The sequence below is a fragment of the Chiloscyllium punctatum genome, chromosome 3 (assembly GCF_047496795.1).
Source record: "Chiloscyllium punctatum isolate Juve2018m chromosome 3, sChiPun1.3, whole genome shotgun sequence".
Taxonomy (NCBI): Eukaryota; Metazoa; Chordata; class Chondrichthyes; order Orectolobiformes; family Hemiscylliidae; genus Chiloscyllium; species Chiloscyllium punctatum.
In genome coordinates this window covers 36,130,053-36,155,990 of record NC_092741.1, presented here as the reverse complement: position 1 = coordinate 36,155,990, position 25,938 = coordinate 36,130,053, and the positions used below count along the sequence as shown (strand labels likewise).

General features: G+C 41.3%; 1 long non-coding RNA gene across 7 annotated transcripts in view; it reads right to left on the bottom strand.

Annotated features, from left to right (window-relative positions):
* LOC140457857 (uncharacterized) overlaps positions 1–25,938 on the bottom strand; it is a 560,696-nt gene that overhangs the window by 233,374 nt on the left and 301,384 nt on the right. For all 7 annotated transcript variants that reach the window (XR_011953382.1, XR_011953377.1, XR_011953376.1 and 4 more), the window contains exon 4: positions 22,284–22,412. This is a non-coding gene — a long non-coding RNA (uncharacterized lncRNA). The remainder of the gene's footprint in view (positions 1–22,283; positions 22,413–25,938) is intronic.

Below are 25,938 nucleotides of genomic sequence, written 5' to 3'. Positions count from 1 at the left end.
AAAATTTTCTGATTCAGTATGTGGATGTACCGACTAATGAAGGTGCAAACCTTGACCTACTCTTGGGAAATAACGCAGGGCAGGTGACTGAGGTGTCAGTGGAGGAGCACTTTGGGGCCAGCGACCACAATTCCATTAGATTAAAATAGTGATGGAAAAGGATAGACCAGATCTAAAAGTTGAAGTTCTAAATTGGAGAAAGGCCAATTTTGACGGTATTAGGCAAGAACTTTCAAAAGCTGATTGGGGGCAGATGTTCGCAGGTAAAGGGACGGCTAGAAAATGGGAAGCCTTCAGGAATGAGATAACGAGAATCCAGAGAAAGTATATTCCTGTCAGGGTGAAAGGGAAGGCTGGTAGGTATAGGGAATGCTGGATGACTAAAGAAATTGAGGGTTTGGTTAAGATAAAGAAGGAAGCATATGTCAGGTGTAGACAGGATAGATCAGGTGAATCCTTAGGAAAGTATAAAAGGCAGTAGGAGTATACTTAAGAGGGAAATCAGGAGGACAAAAAGGGGACATGAGATAGCTTTGGCAAATAGAATTAAGGAGAATCCAAAGGGTTTTTACAAATACATTAAGGACAAAAGGGTAACTAGGGAGAGAATAGGGCCCCTTGAAGATCAGCAAGGCAGCCTGTGTGTGGAGCCGCAGAAAATGGGGGAGATACTAAACGAGTATTTTGCATCAGTATTTACTGTGGAAAAGGATATGAAAGATATAGACTGTAGGGAAATAGATGGTGACACCTTGCAAAATGTCCATATTACAGAGGAGGAAGAGCTGGATGTCTTGAAATGCATAAAGGTGGATAAATCCCCAGGACCTGATCAGGTGTACCCTAGAACTCTGTGGGAAGCTAGAGAAGTGATTGCTGGGCCTCTTGCTGAGATATTTGTATCATCGATAGTCACAGGTGAGGTGCTGGAAGACTAGGAGGTTGGCTAACATTGTGCTACTGTTTACGAGGGGTGGTAAGGACAAGCCAGGAAACTATAGACCAGTGAGCCTGACGTTGGTGGTGGGCAAGTTGTTGGAGGGAATCCTGAAGGACAGAATGTATGTGGATTTGGAAAGGAAAAGGACTGATTGCGGACAGTCAACATGGCTTTGTGCGTGGGAAATCATGTCTCACAAACTTGATTGAGTTTTTGAAGAAGTAACAAAGAGGATTGATGAGGGCAGAACGCTAGATGCGATCTATATGGACTTCAGTAAGGTGTTCGACAAGGTTCCCCATGGGACACTGATTAGCAAGGTTCGATCTCACAGAATACAGGGAGGACTAGCCATTTGGATACAGAACTGGCTCAAAGGTAGAAGACAGAGGGTGGTTTTTCAGACTGGAGGCCTGTGACCAGTGGAGTGCCACAAGGATCGGTGCTAGGTCCACTACTTTTTGTCATTTGCATAAATGATTTGGATATGAGCATAAGAGGTACAGTTAGGAAGTTTGCAGATGACCCCAAAATTGGAGGTGTAGTGGACAGCAAAGAAGGTTACCTCAGATTACAACAGGATCTTGACCAGATGGGCCAATGGGCTGAGAAGTGGCAGATGGAGTTTAATTCTGATAAATGCAAGGTGCTTCATTTTGGGAAAGCAAATCTTAGCTGGACTTATACGCTTAATGATAAGGCCCTAGGGAGTGTTGCTGAACAAAGAGACCTTGAAGTGCAGGTTCATTGCTCCTTGAAAGTGGAGTTGCAGGTAGATAGGATAGTGAAGAAGGCGTTTGGTATGCTTTCCTTTATTGGTCAGAGTATTGAGTACAGGAGTTGAGAGGTCATGTTGCAGCTGTACAGGACATTGGTTAGGCCACTGTTGGAATATTGTGTGCAATTCTGGTCTCCTTCCTATCAGAAAGATGTTGTGAAACTTGAAAAGGTTCGAAAAAGATTTACATGGATGTTACCAGGGCTGGAGGATCTGAGCTATAAGGACAGGCTGAATAGGCTGGGGCTGTTTTCCCTGGAGCGTCGGAGGCTGAGGGGTGACCTGATAGATTTTTACAAAATCATGAGGGGCATGGATAGGATAAATAGACAAAGTCTTTTTCCTGGGGTGGAGGAGTCCAGAATTAGAGGGCACAGGTTTAGGGTGAGAGGGAAAAGATATAAAAGAGACCTAAGGAGCAACGTTTTCACACAGAGGGTGATACGTGTCTGGAATGAGCTGCCAGAGGAATTGGTGGAGACTGGTACAATTGCAACCTTTAAGAGGCATTTGAATGGGTATATGAATAGGAAGGGTTTGGAGGAATATGGGCCGGGTGCTGGCAGGTGGGACTAGATTGGGTTGGGATATCTGGTCCGCATGGACGGGTTGGACCGAAGGGTCTGTTTCCATGCTGTACATCTCTATGACTCTAAATACTGACTTTGCCAATAGTATCCACATTCTGAGAATGAACAAAAAGAAAAGATTGAGAGGCATTTCGAAAGACTGCCATCCTTTTAGACTGCCATCCTTTGAACTCTCCAGCTGAAACACTGCAGTGAGCACAAAAATTAGTCATAATGCAACTTAAATCTTGACAGCAGCAGCACTGCTGTGATAATAACCTCAAGACTATATTAGCCATTTTAAAAAAATCATTTCAAGTGTATTATTTTGACTCAGTCCTTTCTTTAGACAATACTGAATGGACTCACAAATGCTTAACGTTCACCTGTACCTGTGTTTTTGTTTTGCTGCTGTTTACCTAATATTTACTTATCCATGCTACTTAACTACTTGATCTCTCTGTATTGCTCGCAAAACAAAGCTTTTCACTGTGCCTCAGTACATATGACAATAAATTCAATTCAATTAATTCAATATTTTCTCTATTTATACCTTGTTCACCAATTTCCATTATATCCCTATCAACCAACCATGTATTTTCTGCATGACTTCCACCTATCTTGATTATGCATATTCTTTGAAAGAGTTTTGAATTGTATTGCTCCCCAGTTAATTGTTAACCTCAGTTCCTCTGAAAGAAGAAACTAACACACATGACTGCCAAAGATTTCTTGCTATCGTGTACTGCAGGCTGTCAGAGATGATAGTATAGCATTTGGCACTAATCTGGCTACTGTCAAGGTACATGCACAAGAAGGATCACATACTGGAAGTTGTCCAGAATCCTGGTCCCACCAACACAGCCCATTGCTTTCAGAAAGAGGGCAAAGCAAAAATAGCAAATCTAAGCAGGTTGTCAGCTGGGTTATCTTAAAGACCAATGTAATTGTGTCAGCTGTCTTCAACATTACAACAGATGATTTAGTCAGCATAATTTCAAACGGTAACAAAGTGGTTACTTTACTAGGCCAGTTTATCAGAAATTGGTATCACGGAGTTTGAGACTTACTTCCAAGGACAGCCAATATATCTGGGAAAAAAACGACGGGTCAGTAAAGATGACCACGAAAGTGTTGGATGCTCACCAAAACACAAGCGGTTACGTAATGCCTTTCTGGAGAGAAAACCTGTCTTCCTCATCAAGCCTGGCCTAATGTGACTCCCACAGCAATGTGGTTGATTCTCAATAAACCACTCAGTTGCATTAAAAGTCCAAGACGAATGTATCAGATGGACAATCTCGTGTTGATCTGAACACCAGACTTGACAGACACATCCTGCCGAATGAAAATCAATGGTTTGATTGATGGGATATAAATAGAGAAATGCTACAAAAAGAAAGGTCTGAGCCAAATTAAAAGTCCTGATTTGCCAACATCTGGGGATGAAGATTGCAGGAAGTGTCCCAAATATTCTACTTAGTCTACAGAACCTCCCAAACCAAAAACAAAGTCAGAAGTCACACAACACCAGGTTCTATAGCCAGAGAGTCACAGATGGACAGCATAGAAACAGACCCTGTGGTCCAACTCGTCCATCCTGACCAGATATCCAAAATTAATCTCGTCCCATCTGCCAGCACTTGGCCCATAACCCTCTAAACACTTACTGTTTATATACCCATCCAGATGCCTTTTAAAGGTTGTAATTTACCAGCCTCCACCACTTCCTCTGGTAGCTCATTCCATACACTCACCATTCTGTGTGATAACATTGCCCCTTAAGTCCCTTTTATATCTTTCCCCTCTCAGCCAAAATCTATGCCCTCTCATTCTGGACTCTCCCACCCCAGGGAAATGACCTTGTCTATTTATCCTATGCATGCCCTACATGACTTTATAAACTTCTATTAGGTCACCCCTCAGCCTCCGATGCTCCAGCAAGTATTGCCCCAGCCTAATCAGTCTCTCACTACGGCTGAAATCCTCCAACTTCAAGCCTGGCAATATCCTTGCACATTTTTTCTGAACCTTTTCAAGTTTCAAGTTTCACAACATCTTTCTGATAGGAAGGAGACTAGAATTGCACGCAATATTCCAAAACTGGCCTAACCAATGTCCTGTGCAACCATAACATGACCTCCCAAATCCTATACTCAATATTCTGACCAATAAAAGGAAAGCATACCAAATCCTATCTACCTGCAATGCCACTTTCAGGGAACTATGAACCTGCACTTCAGAAACAGTCTCGAGGATCTTTACCATTAAGTGTGTAAGTCCTGCTCTGATTTGCTTCTCCAAAATGCACCACCTTGCATTTATCAAAATTAAACCCCATTCGCCACTCCTCAGCCCATTGGCCCATCTGATCAAGATCCCGTTGTACTCTGAGGTAACCTTCTTTGTTGCCCACTACACCTCCAATTTTGGTGTCATCTGCAAACCTACTAATTATACCTCCTATGTTCACATCCAAATCATTGATATAAATGGTGAAAAGTAGTGGGACCCAGCACTGATCCTTGTGGCACTCCACTGGTCACAGGATTCTAGTCAGAAAAGCAATCCTCCACTTCTATCTCCTCTTCTACCTTTGAGCCAGTTCTGTATCCAAACGGCGAGATCTCCCTGTATTCCATGAGATCGAACCTTGCTAATTAGTCTCCCATGGGGAACCTTGTTGAATGCCTTACTGAAGTTCATATAGACCACATCTACTGTTCTGCCCTCATCAATCCTCTTTGTTACTTCTTCAAAAAAAACTCAATCAAGTTTGAAAGATATGATTTCCCACGCACAAAGCCATATTGACTATCCCTAATCAGACCTTGCCTTTCCAAACCCATGTACATCCTGTCTCTCCAACAACTTGCCTACCACCAACATCAGACTCACTGGTCTCTAGTTCCCTGACTTTTCCTTACCACCTTTCTTAAGTAGTGGGACCAGGTTTAATTAATTAAAATCACAAGCTTTCGGAGCACTGCTCCTTTGTCCAGTGAAGTTGAGAGGGGCACACAGACACACCATTTATAGGTGAAGAGAAATCAGAGTTAACATTTGGGTCCAATGTCCTTTCCTCAGAATCGTGCTGAAGAAAAAGGTCTGAGAAACGTCACCAGACCCGAAACATTAACTCTGATTTCTCTACAGATGCTGCCAGACCTGCTGTGTTTTTCCACCATTTTCTGTTTTTGTTTGATATACAGCATCTGCAGTCCATTCAGTTTTTACTTAAAATTATTGATTTCGATATTGACACCTGAATACAAATTTTGGCAAATACCCTGTCAAACACTAGGAGTGACAACAAATGTAATGATGGTGAACAGTAAGATAAATGAGAACAGATATCCTATCGGAGAGAACAGCAGGACTTCAAGTGAGCATACCTGGAAGGGAGGCAGCAGTGAGTTAAACACTAAAATAAAATCAAGGATGATGGATACTGGAAATCTGAAACAAAAACAGAAATTGCTGAAGTAACTCAGTAGCGTCTGGCAGCCATACGTCTACAAAATGAACAGGATGAGGGAAACCACCACCTGCAAATACCACACCAAGTTACACACCATCTTGGCTTGGAGTTATTTCACTGTTTCCGCTACATCAAAATCCTGGAATCACTACATCAAAATGGGTCTGGGTGGTATACGCTTCGGCGGGTCGGTGTGGACTTGTTGGGCCGAAGGGCCTGCTTCCACACTGTAAGTAATCTAATCTAATCTAATAAAATCCTGGAAATCTCTCCATAACAGATGTGTGAGTGTACCTACATCCCAAGGACGGCAGGGTTGAAGGTAGCAACTCACCACCATCTTTCTCAAGTACAATTAGGGACAGGAAATAAAATAAAAGCTTTAGCCAACGATACCAACATTCCATGAATAAAAGAAAAATCTCATGCATTGCTGTCTGTGGGGTCTTCTTGTGCATAAATTGTTTCTGTGTGTCCATCATTATAACAGTGACTATATCTCAAAGGTACTTATAAGCGTGTTGGAACATCCTCAGGTGTAAAAACAATGACTGCAGATGCTGGAAACCAGATTCTGGATTAGTGGTGCTGGAAGAGCACAGCAGTTCAGGCAGCAACCAACGAGCAGCGAAATCGACGTTTCGGGCAAAAGCCCTTCATCAGGAATAAAGGCAGTGAGCCTGAAGCGTGGAGAGATAAGCTAGAGGAGGGTGGGGGAGGGGAGAAAGTAGCATAGAGTACAATGGGTGAGTGGGGGAGGGGATGAAGGTGATAGGTCAGGGAGGAGAGAGTGGAGTGGATAGGTGGAAAAGGAGATAGGCAGGTAGGACAAGTCCGGACAAGTCCGGCAGGGAGGAAAGGGTCGTGTGAGGGAGCCGTGGTTTAATAAGGAGTTGGAATCCCTTGTTAAATGGAAGAGGGCGGCCTTTGTAAAGATGAGGCGTGAAGGTTCAATAGGGGCAATTGAGAGTTATAAGGTGGCCCGGAAGGACCTGAAGAGAGAGCTAAGAGCAGCAAGGAGGGGACATGAAAGGTCCTTAGTTGGTAGGATTAGGGAAAACCCTAAGGCTTTCTATAGGTATGTTAGGAATAAAAGAATGACTAGGGAAGGAATAGGTCCAATCAAGGATAGTAATGGGAAGTTGCGTGTGGAGGCTGAAGAGATTGGGGAGGCGCTGAATGAATACTTTTCGTCAGTATTCACTCAGGAACAGGACATTGTTGTCGATATGAATACTGAGGCACAAACAAGTAGAATGGATGGCTTTGAGATATGTAGAGAAGAGGTGTTGGAAATTCTGGCAAGGGTGAAAATAGATAAGTCCCCTGGGCCTGATGGCATTTATCCTAGGATTCTCTGGGAAGCAAGGGAGGAGATTGCAGAGCTATTGGCCTTGATTTTTGTGTCCTCTTTGTCGACAGGAGTAGTGCCAGAGGACTGGAGGCTAGCAAACGTGGTTCCCTTGTTCAAGAAGGGGAGTAGGGATAATCCTAGTAACTATAGGCCAGTGAGTCTCACTTCCGTTGTGGGCAAAGTCTTAGAGAGAATTGTAAGGGATAGGATTTATGCACATCTGGATAAGAATAATGTGATCAAGGATAGTCAGCATGGTTTTGTGAAGGGCAGGTCGTGCCTCACAAACCTTATTGAATTCTTTGAGAAGGTGACTAAGGAGGTAGATGAGGGGAAAGCGGTAGATGTGGTATATATGGATTTTAGTAAGGCGTTTGATAAGGTCCCCCATGGTAGGCTACTGCAGAAAATACAGAGATATGGCATTGAGGGTGAGTTGGAGATTTGGATTAGGAATTGGCTCTCTGGAAGAAGACAGAGGGTAGTAGTTGATGGCAAAGGTTCATCTTGGAGTGCCGTCACTAGCGGTGTTCCGCAAGGATCTGTTTTGGGACCATTGCTGTTTGTCATTTTTATAAATGACCTGGAGGAAGGGTTAGAAGGTTGGGTGAGCAAGTTTGCGGATGATACGAAAGTCGGAGGAGTTGTAGACAGTGAGGAAGGATGTGGCAGGTTACAGCAGGATATAGAGAAGCTGCAGAGCTGGGCAGAAAGGTGGCAAATGGAGTTCAATGTAGCTAAGTGTGAAGTGATTCACTTTGGTAAGTGTAATAAAAATATGGATTACTGGGCTAATGGTCGGATACTTGGTAGTGTGGAAGAGCAGAGGGATCTTGGTGTCCATGTACACAGATCTCTGAAAGTTGCCACCCAGGTAAATAGTGCAGTGAAGAAGGCATATGGCGTACTGGCTTTTATTGGTAGAGGAATTGAGTTCCGGAGTCCTGAGGTCATGCTGCAGTTGTATAAGACTCTGGTGTGGCCGCATCTGGAATATTGTGTGCAGTTTTGGTCGCCATACTATAGGAAGGATGTGGAGGCACTGGAACGGGTGCAGAGGAAGTTTACCAGGATGTTGCCTGGTATGGTAGGAATATCCTATGAGGAAAGGCTGAGGCACTTGGGGTTGTTTTCATTGGAGAAAAGAAGGTTTAGGGGTGATTTGATAGAGGTGTACAAGATGATTAGGGGGTTAGATAGGGTTGACAGTGAGAACCTTTTTCCACGTATGGAGTCAGCTATTACAAGGGGGCATAGCTTTAAATTAAGGGGGGGTAGATATAGGATTGATGTTAGGGGTAGGTTCTTCACTCAGCGAGTCGTAAGTTCATGGAATGCCCTGCCAGTAGCAGTAGTGGACTCTCCCTCTTTATGGGTATTTAAGCGGGCATACAGAGGGTATATGGAGGATAGTGGGTTAGTGTAGGTTAGGTGGGCTTTGATCGGCGCAACATCGAGGGCTGAAGGGCCTGTACTGCGCTGTATTCTTCTATGTTCTATGTTCTATGTCATGGGGACAGTGCTGAGCTGGAAGTTTAGAACTGGGGTGAGGTGGGGGAAGGGGAAATGAGGAAACTGTTGAAGTCCACATTGATGCCCTGGGGGTGAAGTGTTCCGAGGCAGAAGATGAGGCGTTCTTCCTCCAGGCGTCTGGTGGTGAGGGAGCGGCGGTGAAGGAGGCCCAGGACCTCCATGTCCTCGGCAGAGTGGGAGGGGGTGTTGAAATGTTGGGCCACGGGGCGGTGTGGTTGATTGGTGCGGGTGTCCCGGAGATGTTCCCTAAAGCGCTCTGCTAGGAAGCGCCCAGTCTCCCCAATGTAGAGGAGACCACATCGGGAGCAACGGATACAATAAATGATATTCGTGGATGTGCAAGTAAACCTTTGATGGATGTGGAAGGCTCCTTTAGGGCATTGGATGGAGGTGAGGGAGGAGGTGTGGGCGCAGGTTTTACAGTTCCTGCGATGGCAGGGGAAAGTGCCAGGATGGGAGGGTGGGTTGTGGGGGGGGCGTGGACCTGACCAAGTAGTTACGGAGGGAACGGTCTTTGCGGAAAGGGGTGGGGAGGGAAATATATCCCTGGTGGGGGTGGGGGTCTGTTTGGAGGTGGCAGAAATGTCGGCGGATGGTTTGGTTGATGCGAAGGTTGGTAGGGTGGAAGGTGAGCACCAGGGGGCTTCTGTCCTTGTTACGGTTGGAGGGGTGGGGTCTGAGGGCGGAGGTGCAGGATGTGGACAAGATGCGTTGGAGGGCATCTTTAACCATGTGGGAAGGGAAATTGCGGTCTCTAAAGAAGGAGGCCATCTCGTGTGTTCTGTGGTGGAACTGGTTCTCCTGGGAGCAGATACAGCGGAGAAATTGGGAATGCGGGATGGCATTTTTGCAGGAGGTAGGGTGGGAAGAGGTGTAATCCAGGTAGCTGTGGGAGTCAGTGGGTTTGTAAAAAATGTCAGTGTCAAGTTGGTCGTCATTAATAGAGATGGAGGGGTCCAGGAAGGGGAGGGAGGTGTCAGAGATGGTCCAGGTAAATTTAAGGTCAGGGTGGAATGTGTTGGTGAAGTTGATGAATTGCTCAACCTCCTCGCGGGAGCACGAGGTGGTGCCAATGCAGTCATCAATGTAGCGGAGGAAGAGGTGGGGAGTGGTGCCGGTGTAATTACGGAAGATCAACTGCTCTATGTAGCCAACAAAGAGACAGGCATATCTGGGGCCCGAACTGTTCTCATCCCATTCCTACTACTTGGCCCATTGTCTTCTATACCAAACAACACCTCTTCATTTGAATTTGTACAGAGAAATACTTTTTTTTTTAATTCAGGGAATTCAAATTCTCTAACCTCCACAGGCAATTTTGGAAGATGAAATCTCATTAAACTTGATGAGTAGGCAGCCATACCTGTCCTGTCCCAAAAATCAACAAATATGGTCAGCTGGAGATCAGACAGAGAGACAAATGACATTTTATATTAGTCGGTGTATTTTGCAAGAGACATTATACACAAAAGTATTCCTCCATCGCGAGTCTTGTTAATCCTCTTAAATCTAAAAAAAAATTCAGAAGATTTGGTTTGGATTAGTAAACTGCCCTGCCTTAAAATGCTGCAAGTGTTACAAAGGGTCACTGGACTCTAACGTTAACTCAGTTTCTACCTCCACAGACACTGCCAGACTGACTGAGTTTCTCCAACAATTCTCTTTCTAATTTCCAGCATCCACAGTTCGTTGTTTAATATCAGTGCAACACTACTGCTTGCCTGCAGTTCCAATCTAGCTTGATAGCAATGCAGTGAGCATTCAAAGCATGGAATTTAAGAAGTGATTACAAACTATCCAAAGTTCTGAAGAGGAGTAGCACTTAACTTGAAACATTAACTCTGCTTCTCTTACCACAGACCTGCTTAATTTCTTCAGTGTTTGCAACATGCAAAGTTAACTGAAAGGACAATCAGAATGGGCACAGTGGTTGCTAAAAAAAGCAGCTTAGGGCTACCATTTATATAAGTATTAGAACATAGAAGATAGAACAGTACAGCATTGAAACAGGCCCTTTGGTCCATTATGTCTGTGCCAACCATGAGGCTGTTCTAAACTAATCCCATCTGCCTGCACATAATCTGTATCCCTCTATTCTCTGCCTGTTCATGTGTTAAATGTGTCTTAAACGTTGTTATTATATCTGCCTGTACCACCTGCCCTGGTAGCATGTTCCAGGCACCTACTATTTTTATGCAAAAGAAAACCTTAAACCTTTTCCCATCACCTTAAACCTATGCCCACTAGTATTTCAAATTTCCACCTTACCTCTGCCTCTCAATTTTGCATAGCCTCTGACCCTATCATGAAAACAATCCAATTTTGAATAACTTCACCTTACAGCTACTACACTCCAATCTAAGCAACATCCAGGTACGTCTCGTTTGCATCATTTTCAAAGCCTCTACATCATTCCTATAGTATGGTCACCAAAAACTGTGCACAGTACTGTACCCATGGCCCAACCTAAGTCTTACACAGTGGCAACACGACTTGCCCACTTTCACATTCAATGCTCCAACCAATGAAGGCAAGCTGTTTACCATCTTACCAACTTATGTTTCCACTTTTAGGGAGCTATGGACTTGGACCCAATTTATCAATACTCTAAGAGTGTGACCATTTATAGTATTTTCCTCTTGTATATGACACCCCAAAATGCATCACCTCACACTGACCAGATTACAATTCATCTACCATTTCTCTGCCTAATTTTCCAGCTGATCGACATCCTGCTGTATCCTTTGACAACCTTCCTCACTACCCACCACTTCTCACATCATGTGCAAACTTACAAATCAGACCATGATCAGTTTCACCCAAATCATTTATATAAAGTACTAACAATAGAAGTCCCAGCACTGATCCTCGTGGAACACCATTGGTCACGGCTTTCGATCACAATATCATCTCTCCAACATCACCCTTTGCCTCCTATTTGCAAGCCAATCTTGAAGTAGTTTGCCAACTTCCCTTGGATCCTATGGGCTCTTACCTTCTGGACCATCCTTCCACGTGAGACCTCATCAAAGCTTTACTGAAGTCCATGTAAACCACGTCAATGACACTGCCCTCATCAATATATTTAGTCACCTTTTCAAAAAGCCCAATTAAATTAATCAGACAGAATCTTCCTTTAGCCTATCAGTGCTGTCTATCCCTGATTAATCCCCACCTTTCCAGTAGTTGATTTATCCTATCCTTCAAAACTTTTATGTTCTCTCTGGATGACCCCTCCAAGATGTCCTCTGCCAGTACAGATGTGACATTCTCCTTAATCAGTAACGAACTCCCCTAACCATTTTATGTCCCTCTTTATCTCACCTGAAATATCTAAACACCGGAATACTGAGCTGTCAATACTGGCCTTTTCCACAATCAAGTTTCTGTAATGGTTATCACATCATAGTCCCATTCAGATCGAGAATGTAAGCATTGAATGCTAGTTCATCTCAGCCATACTAAGCAGGGAGGAGAACTAGAAGGGCTCAATTCAACAGTTCTGGAAGTAGACACCCTATTTGATTAGATTACCTACAGTGTGGAAACAGGCCCTTCAGCCCAATAAGTCCACACCGACCCTCCGAAGAGAAACCCATCCCCCTATAATTACCTCTGACTAATCTATCTAACATTACTGGCAATTTAGCATGCATGGCCAATTCACCTGACCTGCACATCTTTGGACTGTGGGAGGAAACCGGCACACCCAGAGAAAACCGACACAAACACAGGGAGAATGTGCAAACTCCACACAGACGGTTGCCCGAGGCGGGAATTGAACCGGGTCTCTGGCACTGTGAGGCAACAGTGCTAACCACTGTGCCACCGTGCCGCATTACATGTTTTAATGTTATCACTGCATTCAATGTTGACAAGTTCAGATTTCCTCTCATCTGGATGCCTTGTTGGAGCAACTATTAACACAGCAGTTCTAAAGGAGGGTCGGTGCACTTGAAACGCTAACTCTGCTTTCTGTCAAACCGAGTTTCACCAGCAATTTCTGTTTTTGTTTCAGAACTCCAGCATCAGCAGTTATTAATATTAGTTTAGTGACATAACAGGTTGTGACACAAAATAAGATTCCTGTAACATTTTATAATATGCAAAGTAAAAATGTTTGCTCTACAAAGTAATAATCAGTAAATATTTTACATACGGCAGTGGTTGCCACTATTCTAAGTAATGTCTGCAGCTGGCACCTAGTTGCGATAGCAGCTTGTTTTGATAGATTTACTGCCAGCAATCTTTCTTGTAATTCTTATTTACTGGGCTTACTCATATTAAGTTGGTGAAACATTAACCACTAACGAGTATTCAACAGAGGAGGTTTCTTGAGGAACAAGAAGTGGCTTGTTACATAATAACGAGATTGTAGGTTGCATTAAGACTGAGTATCTGCATTAACACTAGGTAAAAGGCATTGTTACCTCCTAGCGAGGTTATACTACATGACTGTAGATATGATTAACTGAAAATCAATTAGCTCCTCCCAGCAATAAGCATCTATACATCAATGTGTGGAGCAATTCCAAAGTTTGGCACTTAACCCTTTCAGGCCATCAATCTTATGCAACATCTGCACGCAAGTCAAAATACACTCCATGCAAAAATAACAATAGAGAAAAAGAAGTAGAAGGAGATAACATCATACAGTCCAGAAGAACAACGTTGCAACAATAATAAACAGAAGCACAGTTCCATAACAGTGAAACATCTGAGGCTAAAACAACTGCCATGTTACATTTACATCGTATTTATCACAATTTCAAATAGCCCCAAAATATTCTATAACCACTGAAGTACATTTGAAGTGCAGTCATTGTTGTAACATAGGAACTATAGCATCCAATTTTCATGTAATTATCTTATCCAAACTACAATGCAATAATGACCAGATAATCTGTTCCAGATGTCACTGGAGGAATATAGGACTCAGAGGAAAACAGGTTGTGACACAAAATAAGATTCCTGTAACTTTGGGATCTTTTATACCCACCAGAGGGTAAAAGGTATCTCAGTTTAACACCTCTTCTGAAAGATAGCACCTCAGTACTGCTTGACAGTTTCAGTCTCAAGAGTGAATCATTAACTGACAAAGTTTTGATTTACCAACTGATAGAAGAATGGTATTACAAGTGATGAAAACCAAATGGTTCTGAGAAAGCTTTAATGAGAACTAAGCAGAGACAAACTAAAAGAGGCCTTTTGAATGGAGTACATTCAAACTCATATTTGACAGCAGATTAAAAACATGGCACTTGCATTGGGCAAGATGAATTCCAACAAGAAATTAAAATATTTTGATGATAAAGATATGAGAACATAAGAAATGGGAGCAGGCGTATTTCATCCAGTCTAACATGCCTGCTTGACCATTCAATATGATCAGGGCTGATCGAATTATGGCTTTAATTCCATGTTCCTTCCCACCTCCCATATCTCTTGGCTCCCTTGTGATTAAAAATCCATCTCAATTAATCCTGAATGACCCAGTCTCCACTGCCCGACAGGGGAAGAAAATTCCAAGCGGCAATGACTCTCACAGGAGAAATTCCCTCGTCACCATCTTAATTGGAAAGCCTTTTATATTTAAACTGGTGGGGAATTATTGTCTCAGCACTACCCTGCCAAGTCCCCTCAACATCTCAAACGTTGCAATGACAGAGATGGCCAATATTAAGTATCAATCTTTTACTTGTTGAGCTGTAACCAGAGTGAAACTATAATACAAAATAGGATATTCCAGACTTCCATCTGTTTCACGTAGAGAAGGACAAATTACCACAAAAGGAATGTAACATAATTCAAAGGGAAGAAACTTAATGGAATTAACATAAATGGAAAAAAATGGTAATGGAGGAAGCATTAGCATTAAATATCCTTGGCCAATAGTCTTCCCCCAAGTAAGACAAAAAAAAAATTAGCTGCTCATTCATTTCATTTACTGTCTGAATCTGGCTCCATACAAATTAGCTACACACTTGCCCACATAACAGTGACTGCTCCCCTGATTGTTTAGATGGGAAGAGCTTTGGGATACCTCAAAGCCCTCACAGTACGTTACATGAAACAGAAAGCGCAAAGCGTGCTGCAGAAGGTCACACTTGAAGGACTTTAAGCAAACTGACTGGGTATCTTTCTGCTGTCAACGAGGACATTTATGATGGAGCGGACAAGTTCCTGATCTCTGGGTCAGGAGTGGTATGCAGAGAACAGGCAAGGGAGAAAATTAGCTACTACACATTCAAAAAGAAAGTTTGATAGCGCTTTTCATGATTGCCATCATTTTAAAGTGCTTTACAGCTAACAAAGTTCACATTGAAGCACATTCACTTGTAGAAAACACAGCAGCTAATTTGTGCTCAGCTAGTTCCCACAGACTGCAATGTGACAGTGATCAGATAATGTCATGATTTGGAGATGCCAATGTTGGACTGGGGTGTACACAGTTAAAAATCACACAACACCATGTGCTCCTGAGAAGAGGAGGAGCAGACTTTTCAGGTGAAGAGTTGTGATCCCCTCCACAGCCCACTGCCTTGACTTGTTAATGACTTCTTTCACCAGATCCAGGAACAGGTCCATGAAGAGCTTCTCCAACTTTCCTGTCCCCGAATCCTGTAGATGCTCTAAATCATTGTTCACGTGTACAATGGCATCAAAGGTGAAGGAAATGTAGGGAGAGAGGGAGGGGATTCAACAAAAATGGAGTGACATCAAAAAGCAAAGAATAACACAGCACAAGAACAGGCCCTTTGGCCCTCCAAGCCTGCGCCGACACAGTTTGCCCTTCCATACTAAAACTGTCTTCTCTTACAGGATCTTTATCCCTCTATTCCTTTTCTCTTCATGTATTTATCCAGGTGCTTATTGAATGCTGCTATTGTGTCTGCTTCCACCACCTCCTGTAGCAACGCATTCCAGTCACTCACCACTGTGTAAAAATCTGCCTCACACGTTTCTTTTAAACTTGCCCCCTCACACCTTGAACCTGTTGTCCCTAGTAACTGACCCCTCCATCCTGGAAAAAAAGCCTCATTCTTTCTACACTATCCATGCTATTCATAATCTTATAAACTTCTGTCAGGTCACCCCTCAACCTCCTATCCAACCTTTCTTGATAGCTAAAATCCTCCATACCAGGCAATAACCTGGCAAACCTTTTCAGTACCCTCTCCAAAACATTCACATCCTTCTGGTATAGTGGTGACCAGAACTGTACACAATATTCCAAGTGTGTCCTACCTAACATTCTATAAAACTGCAGCATAACTTGTCAACTTTGTACTCAGCTCCCCTTCCCCATCTAATTTCCCGACCACAGACGTGAGGTTCACAGGCCTGGAACTTCCTGGATTACCCCTGTTACTCTTCTTAAACAATGGAACAACACTGGCTATTCTCTAGTCCTCTGGGACCTCACCTGTGCCCAAGGAGGATATAAAGATGTCCATCAATGTTCCTGAAATTTGTTCTCTTGCCTCCCTCAATATTTTGGGATAGATCCCATCAGGACTTCCCTTAATACTTTTTAAGAAACACAACACCTCTTCCTTTTTAATAGCAACTTGGCTTAGAAATTTGACAGTCCCTTCCCTGAGATCATCCTCCACCAATTCTTTCTCTTTGTGTCAAAGTATTCATTTAGGACCTCACCTACCTCATCTGCTCCACACATAGATTCCCTGATTTGTCCCTGAGTGGGTCCTGGCTACCCTCTTGCTTTTTATATATGCATATGTATAAAAAGCCTTGGGATTCTCCTTAATCCTGTTTGCTCATGATTTTTCATGACCCTTTTTAGCCCTTCTAATTCCTTGTTAAGGTCTTTCCTACTTTCCTTATATACTTCAAGGGCTTTGTCCGTTCCATTCCCCATAACTTTCCTTTTTCTTTTGACCACGATCATAACATCTATGGCCATCCAAGGTTCATGTAATTTGCAAAATCTATTTTTCATTCTCATAGTAATGTGCCGTTCCTGAACGCTCATCAACTGCCGTTTGAAACACTCCCACCTGTCCCATGTGAATTTACTCTCAAACAGCGCCTCCAATCAACACTCTCCAGTTCCTGCCCAACATTGTTGTAGTTCACCTTCACCCAATTTAACACCTTCACCCGAGGACTGCTATTGTCCCTATCCACGACTGTCTTAAAGCTGTGAAATACTCCACTACCAGTAATGCAACTCCCCCACCCCTTTTTACATCCCCTTGTATCACACCTGAAACATCTAAATCCTACGACATACGTCAGCCAGTCCTGTCCCTCTTTCAGCCAAGTCTCCGTAACGTCAGTAATGTCACAGTTCCAAGTACTAACCAAAGCTCTAAGTTCATCTACCTTCCCATTATACTTCTCATGTTGAAATACTTGTATTTCAGACCATCTCCCCTGCTCTTTCCAGTAGCATTTCTCTGTCTGTTCTTATTCTTAGTCTGCTGACCTCCATTTCTAGCTCTCCCTCAATTTCTTCCTGTATTGCCCTACCTCTCTGGTTTCAATTCCCCTGCCGCACTAGTTTAAACCCTCCCCAACCACTCTGCCAAGTACCCATCCAGTTTGTACAGGTTCCACCCCCCCCCCCAGAATTGGTCCTAATGCCCCACAAAACCAAAGGCCCTCCTCCTCACACCAGGTTTTCAGCCACATATTCCTGCTATATATCTCCTGTTGTTTCTACTCTGACGCACTCATGGCACTGGTAGTGATCCAGAGATAACTACCTTTGAAGTCCTACATTTCAACTTTCTTCCCAGTCCTCTATATTCTGCTTTGAGGACTTCATCACTTTTATTCCCACCTAATGTTGTTCGTGCCAACGTGTACCACAACCACTGGCTGTTCGCCCTCCCTCTCCAGAATGTCCTGCGACCACTCAGAGACATCCAGGACCCTTGCAACAGGGAAGCAATGCATCATCTGGACTCTCATTTGTGGCCTCAGAAATGCCTGTCTATTCCCCATACAATTAAATCCCCTGTAACTATAGTACTTCTATGCCTATTTCTCCGTCTCTCTGCAGCAGAGTCAACCATGGTGCCATGAATTTGGCTGCTGATGTTATCCCAAGAGGCTACTTCCATTAACAGTATCTAAAATGGTATATCTGTTTTGCAGGAGAATAGCCACAGGAGATTCCTGCCTTGCCTGCTTAGCCTTCCTGCTCTGCCAGGTGGTCACCCATTCTCTTCTTGTGTGTGTAGCCTGAGTCTGAGGTGTGACCACCTCTCTGTACATGCTGTCCACAATATTCTCCGCCTTGGAGGTAAGTCTCTATCACCTGCAGGGCTCACCCCTCTCCACAGGCAACAACCCCGCTCTTAGATATTTTCCAATCAATCTGTTCACTACCTGGACATTGCCACTACAGCCCACCAAAGAACACAGCCCCTTTTTTACGTTTTCCCACCAACTTGTTCAGAGATGTTTTTGTACACCTTTTGAGCAAGTTGGACTTGAACCCAGGTCTCCTGGCCCAGAGAACTGCACCACAAGAACTCGTTCTCTTTCAGGATTTTTGTTTGGAAATTGGACATTGGATTTTAGAAAATTGTTAATCAAATTAACATGCTGTTTCCAGAGAGTCCTTTTTTATGCACATTCAGAACACTTTTTAAAAGGCAACCTCTTCAGACACACAGGTGGGACTTGAACTTAGACTTCTGGCTCAAGAATAAAGGCACTATCACTGCACCACAATACTCCCTGTAATTTTATTTTTATATACAGAAGTGCTATCTCATAAAACTAACCGGACTTTCCCACCACCAAACCTCCTGTGGTATTTTTCAACTAATAATCACCATCAGTAGATCACCCATGTTTCCAATTATTAGATTATTAGATTACTTACAGTGTGGAAACAGGCCCTTCGGCCCAACAAGTCCACACTGCCCCACCGAAGCGCATACCCCTACATCTACCCCTTACCTAACACTACGGGCAATTTAGCATGGCCAATTCACCTGATCTGCACATCTTTGGACTGTGGGAGGAAACCGGAGCACCCGGAGGAAACCCACGCAGACACGGGGTTAATTAATTAACTTACGTGCAATGCAATAACATCAAAAGGTTAGGGAGAGGTAGTTTCAGGATCTGTAAAAACACAGATCCTTTCTAATCAGAGACATTATTGCACACAGGTATGTTATTACAAATTACCACTATCTGGAGCAGATAGAACTTGAACCTGGGTCTCACGGTCCATGGATAGAGACACTACTGCTATGCCACAACAGCACAAAGTCCAATGAGCATCACATGCTCTCAATCAACTCCAGACCTGTTCTAGATAACCCTTAAAGGGACCTGCATTTCTAATACCAACACCTTATGACTCACTGACAAGAGTACAATAGATATGGCTACAGTTGACAATCTATAGATATAATCTTGCAGCTTAATGTGTAACCCAATGAAGGGGGGGGGGCTATATCTAGATATTAATGATCACCAGAAGCAATTATTTCAATGATTACATTTTGGGTGAGGACTATTGGCTACAAACTTCTGGTATTCTGACTTTAAATGTAGATCAGCTTGATGAGGTGAATACCAGCTCTCAGTATTAGCTGTAAGGGTTCTAAATGAATCAGTTTTCTGAGATTTCAGCACAGCAGCACAAAAATTGCTCCTTCATTACCACCGCCCCTTAATTTCAGTCGGAGACCACACTGTGGCTGGGATGAAAATGAAAAGGAGCCCAGTGCCGCAGTGATATTTTCAAGGCAGAGTAAAAGCAACTTCACTCCTCCACTTGTGCTGTTTAACCTGAGAATGCTCGATGTTGACATTTGTGTGCGACTGAAATGGAGATTGTTCTATTCTCCTTCACTAACAAACATCATCTTAAATGAACAGAAATTCTTCAAAATAAGTACTCAAAAGCTTTATTGTAAATGGTGTTCATGTGCCAGTTACCCCAGTTTTGTTGCAAGCTGAGACAAAGAATAAAATTTTGTATTTTAAAAATTCAAGATAGTGTTTGTAGTTTGCAATTCTAACTAGGGACTCCTGTGAAACCAGTATCAGTCTTGTGATAGCTAATCACTGCATTGTAAATCCCCTGGAGCACTCCGTATGAAAACTACTTTCAGATTTGTAATTACTACGTTCCCTTCACACATCAACACAGCCTAGAGGTGATGTACAACTCTCATTACAAATTTACCAAAGGAGGGCTATACAATTTGATTAAGAAGTCGCATTTGGAGAACCACAAGATAAACAGAAATTGACATTTTGAAGGAACATGTTGTGAGTCCCCAGAAAATTTCACTGCTGAAACCGAAGTTTCAACTTCGAATATTCAGTGACTGGGGTACAAGTTTTCAGCTCAGCTGCATCAAAAAGTATACTCAGTGAAATTGGTTCAAGTGCTGTTCGTGTCATGTTGCTGAAGATGTCTGCTTCAATAACTGAAAATTCAGGCAATAGAAAGGTCTACACTTCAAATATAAACTTGGACAGCAAATAAAAAGTTTTATAAGTTTAACAATATTCAAGGACCCTGCCTCTGCCATTCTGAGAGAAGAAAATTCTCCTCATCTCAATTTCAAAATGGGAGTTACCTTATTTTTAAGGTTTGTCCCCCTAGTTCCAGTCTCTGTCCCCCAAAGAGAAACACTCTTTCAGCACCTACCCTGTCAAATACCCTCAGAATTTTTTATTTCTCAATAAGATCACCTCTCATTCCTCAAAACGGATGCTGATCTAATCTTTCCTGAAATGGTAATCTGTTCATCTCTGCCCTAAGGTAGACTCCACACCTATTATTTCCAGTTTTACAATGCTCTGAGCAAACTAATCATTTTCACTTTACTGTTACAGTTCTGCAAGACAGACTGAACCCAAAAGGGTTCCCTCCTGTGTTTTCCACCTAATGCTGAGAACTTGCTGCATCCCAAGTGGAATAAATGTGACTTTACTTACTTTCTACTAAAACAACAAATCTTATCAACCAAAGAGTGGACAATTTCTCACTGTTTATCAAAAATTGTAAGAATTTGTTTCTCATTAGCAGTGTTGTTGAGATATTTACGATCTATTGCATGTGTGCACACTGAAATATTTGACCTTTGTATTAAGATGCTGTGATCTCCAGCATTTGTTGTTTTCAGTACAGAAATGAATACATTTCTCAAGCAAATTCATCAAGTCAACACGTTTGAGATCTTCTGATTAACAGTTTACAGATACACACCTTGACTCCAGCCAATATTTACTGCAACAACCAATCTTTTCAATGAAACACCAAACATAGCAGGTTCAGAAAGTGATTAGAAACAAAAATGGAACATTGTCACTTACTGCAGAATGGAATATAAAAGTAGCACAGTTTTGCTACATTAATACAGGACACTGGTGAGACTACAGCTAAAGAACTGTGTACAGTACTGGTCTCTTTATTTAAGAAAAAGTGTATAACTGCATTAGAAGCAGTCCTGAGAACTGATTCCTGGGATGAACAGTTTACCATTTCAGGAAAAGTTGGGTTTTTATCCATTTAGAACAATGAGAGGTGATCTTATTGAGACACACAAGATTCTGAGGGTACTTGACAGGGTAGATTTCGCTACTCCTTGGATGCTGCCTGAACAGCTGTGCTCTTCCAGCACCACTAATCCAGAGTGCTAAAAGAAGGCTTGCCCTTGTGGGAGAGAGGGAGGGAGGGTACAAAATTTAAAATGAGGCGTCCCCCTATTAAAATTGAAATGAGAAAAATATTCTTCCACAGAGAATGGCAGAGGCAGGGTTTTTGAATAGTTTTAAGGCAGATGTAATAAGTACTTGACTAACAAGGGAGTCACAGGGATAGGACATAAGCAGGAAAGCAGGGTTAAGGCCAAAATCAGATCAGCCATGATTGTTCTGAATGGCAGAACAGGCTCGAGGGGCTGAATAGCCTGCTCCTAGATCATATGTTTCAATGCCAAGAATTGGCTGCTGGGCAAATAGGTGTCACATGTTAGTTCTGCTCCATTTCCCCTTAATAAATAGCAGTGGACAGCAATTTGTCCAATGATATACACTGACAACTGAAGAGACATCCTGACCTCAAGATACAGGCTATACATGAAATGAGTAAAAACAAATAGTTTCTATCACACCAGTAACTTTCTCATTTTCTTTCAATTTCAATTTAGGTCACATACTATTTTGAATAAAGTACTATTAAGTATAATTTTGAAAAGAAATTGTGTGGGCCTTGCTGATTTAATCACTTTGCTTGGAAACAGACAGTTGGATGAGGAAGCTCTGAGCTGTCATTCGTAATTGGTTGAAGTGATGAGTAACCAAGGTGAAACCTTAATGTGCTCGAGTCAATTAGACAGATGCTATTTGCATAAATAGTGCTCATGGAGTCTAATGATCACAGCTGGGTCCACATTTTGTTGGTCACCAAGGCCAAAATGTTGCAAAAGACAGAAGCTCTGTGAAATAGTTATTTCCTCAGGGACAAAGTACATAGATTTTTTTTCCCCAAAAACTTATTTTCACTATGCATTGTAACTCAATTAATGATATGCAATTGTTAAATGAGAAAAATGAGCTCTGAAAGTGACCTGTTGAATAGTCAAGATGGTTGTGCAGAAGAAAGAAAGGTCAGCACTTACATACACAGTGCAGACTTGTAGCTGGACTACCCTGGTTTCTGGATTAACAGTTCACCACTGTACAGAAGTACAGTACATCATGTTCGGTAAACAGTACGATTCTGCTTCCTGTTTCAGCTTTCAGTAATTCTGAAACATAAACAAAAGGCGAAAAAACTGACCAACAGATAATCTAAAAAAAGCCAGGGGCAATTATTTTAAGCAGTGACAAATATCATAATTCACAATGACACAAAAGGTTTGACACTCAGAAACTAAAGGTACCGTTTCAGCAAAACTGTATTTTGTTTTGTTTAAAGAGGTTTTGGAATGACCTGTTGTGATCAGGATAAAGATTTACTTAACAACTATTGTTATGAATTTGAGAAGATCCAATCGTTTCTTTCACATTATGCATAGTCATTCAATGAAATATCCCTTCCAATTAGGTACTTCACTACTGAGATGTTAACTTGTACTTTTATGAAAAAATGAATCTTAAGTATGCTAATAGTTCAAACACATTACTGAATATGCCAATATGATGATCAATAAAATCTTTAAGTCAATTTTAATCTGGATCATCAAGAATGAATATTTATGTTGTTCTGAAATCTACTGAGCATTTACAAAGTGTATCGTAAATCAAGATAGGCTGAAGTGATAAATAATCATCCCAAAAGCAAAATTCTGATCCAAAGTATTTTGTTGTTCCCTCACTATGTAGAAATAATATATTATGTATATGATAGCCTGCTGCTTGAGATATTAGTCTTTTTGCCTCATAAAGGAAGCAATGCCATCAATTATCTTTTGGAAACCCCTCCTACAGTACTTTACACTCATTAAATGAAGGAAAGACATTTTAGAAATGCACAGCTACAGGTTTTTCAAATAAATTTGTATTTTTGTTTTCCACTCTAAACAAATTTAGGTTGAGCTTTGGTTTGTATGTCAAATTGACAAGGAAATAACAGAATCAGCTGACAAACCACGATCAAAGAAAACAACTTGCGTCAGAAATCATCTGTAGAACACAGCTTTTAAACCCTATACTTGTACAAATACGGTTTTTGAAAACTTTCAGGTCTAACCACGAAATAGTATATAAATATGTATATGTGTGTGTGTCTATGTGTGTGTGTCTATGTGTATGTATGTATGTGTGTGTGTGAGTATATATGTGTGTGTGAGTATATATATATATATATATATATGTGTGTATGTGTTTTGTACTCAAACAGCTATGCTGGTTTTGTAGTTAAAACTACCCACACACATCAGTGATATTTTCCACTTTTCTGCAATTCGTTTCAGTGTAGGAGCAGCAACTTACATGTGGTTTTCTCTGTCGGGAACGAAAATGACTGAGCTAAATCATACTAAATGCTAGCAGTGGAAAATAAAACCCAGAAAATGCCAGCAAGGGCACCACTTGACTTAAAATAAATCATTAGCCTAATATACAGATTAGAGCAAACCCATTTTGAGTTGCCTTTTGAAGAAGAATTATTTGCATGTTAAAAATAGCTCAAATCCATTTTAAAAATCATTGCAACCAAGTCAAAGTTTTTTTTAGTCTATTACTTCAGCTAAAACTAAATTGTAAATCATAATCCTGAAATTATTTGGGATACAATTGGAACTGTGAAAAAGGAACAAGGTTATGTTTATTAATAATTTACTATGCAACAAGGGCACAAAAATCTAATTTATTTTTGGACAGTTAGCCAAATAAATTAATGGCAATAATTTTTTTTTTGCTTTGGAGGAGGAGGGTGACTTTTAGAGACAGTTAGTGAAGCAAGTTCAGCTCGTGAGATTTTCCTCACGATGTTTAGTGTAGGTTGTGAAACAAAACCATACCTATCAAAATTTCCCTGTGGCTGATTACAAAAAATAATCAGCAAAGCCATCAAGTTTCAGTTTGACTTATTTATATATTTATTTATAAAAAAACACAAGATTAGATAAAGTAGAACAAGATCATTCTTATGCCCCACATTTTAATTGCTGCAATGCAGCCTCTTGCATCCTAAAATGGCAAATGTCAACTTATCCCAAGGCAGGAGATTACTTGCACTGTGCAAACAATTTTAAAATTTGTTCCAATTAAGACTACAGTGTTGCTTTTAATACTGGAGAATTTAAATGACCATGGAGTTTATAAAACTGCAGAAAATGAATATTCAATTAAAATGCTCAAGGTTTGTACCTTCTTTTTGTATAACTCACTGTCCAAACATCAAAAACACATACAAAAGCTTTTGGTAGTCTTCTATATTTTCACGAGTTATTTTATAAATGCTTTTGTACGCTTAATTTTGTTATCAGTTCTGTTTATCAGTAATTGTGGCAAAATCTTGCGCTTTGTAAAGAGCCATTTTTGTTCCTATTTGGATGGTTACAAAACAATTAGAATTATTACCACGTTCAGTCTATGTGCAATGTATACTGTGCTGTAACTGATTCTGTCTTGGAATGTCCATTGCCATTCCTCAAATAATTTTATAAGTATCTGTTTATAAGTATCCAATATTCCTTACAGCACGAGTCTGTGATAGCACATTAGATATTGCTATTTATCAATGAAGAAAGCAGGTTGATCAGAGACAGTCTGATCTTCACAGAAGTTGCAGCAAAAATATTTCTGCATTTAAGAGAGTCTGTATGAACATTCTGCAAAAGGTGCAGCAACATTTACAGCACATACGCCCACAGTTACACAGATTATCATGCATGTCAAGTTTAGCTTGTGTATATTACATTTATCTCACTGAAATAGGTTCCTGCGCAGTTTGAAACAGCACACTCAAATTGTTACTGCAACAATTAACCCCAATCCTTCTTGGTTGTTTTGTTTAATATTGTATTAAATACTAGCACAGTAGGTAAAGCTGCTAATGTCCCGAATTCAAATTGTGGTTAGAGATGTCAATACCTTACTACACATATAGAATGTTGAAACTGCTGAAAATATATTTCCACCTTTTTTTCTCAGTTTAATGTAGCGAATGTGCCCACACAGCGCATGAATGAACCAGAGCTTAGAGACATGACACATTGTGAAACTACTGAGTATATGGCTTCTTTTCTTGATTATATTGCTGCACTCAAAATATCAAATATGCCTATTCCTCAAAAGCCCGATACCCTCAAATGTGAGCTACTGTGGACACGAGAAAAGGTTCCACATCTTCAAAAAGACAACCACACTGAAATCTGTTATTTCTGAAAATATAGAACAGCACATCAATTAAAACAGAGGCAGCCAGATCTACTGAAGTTGTTCATTATAAGCACACTCCACATGTAAACATTTTTTAAAAACTACTCATGATATAATTAAAATGTAATATTGATACCAAAAACAGTCCAACCATGCAATTTGCATTTCAAGCAGATTTGAGTATTTTGTAAGGGGCGAGGAATTGTAAATGTGCAAAATAGGACAATATTAATTTGGCTGCTAGACTTGTTCTTCTGTTCAGCTGGATTGAAGGAAGCCATGTGAAACTTTCATTAAATCAAAAGAGTACTAACTTATTTGCCAAATGACAATAGTATGGACATAACAATGTAAAATTCAGTAACCACATATAAAAATACAGCCACTATATCAACCGAACTTCCTAACACTTTGACAGTTCACTTTTTAATCATCAGCTGGCTGCTT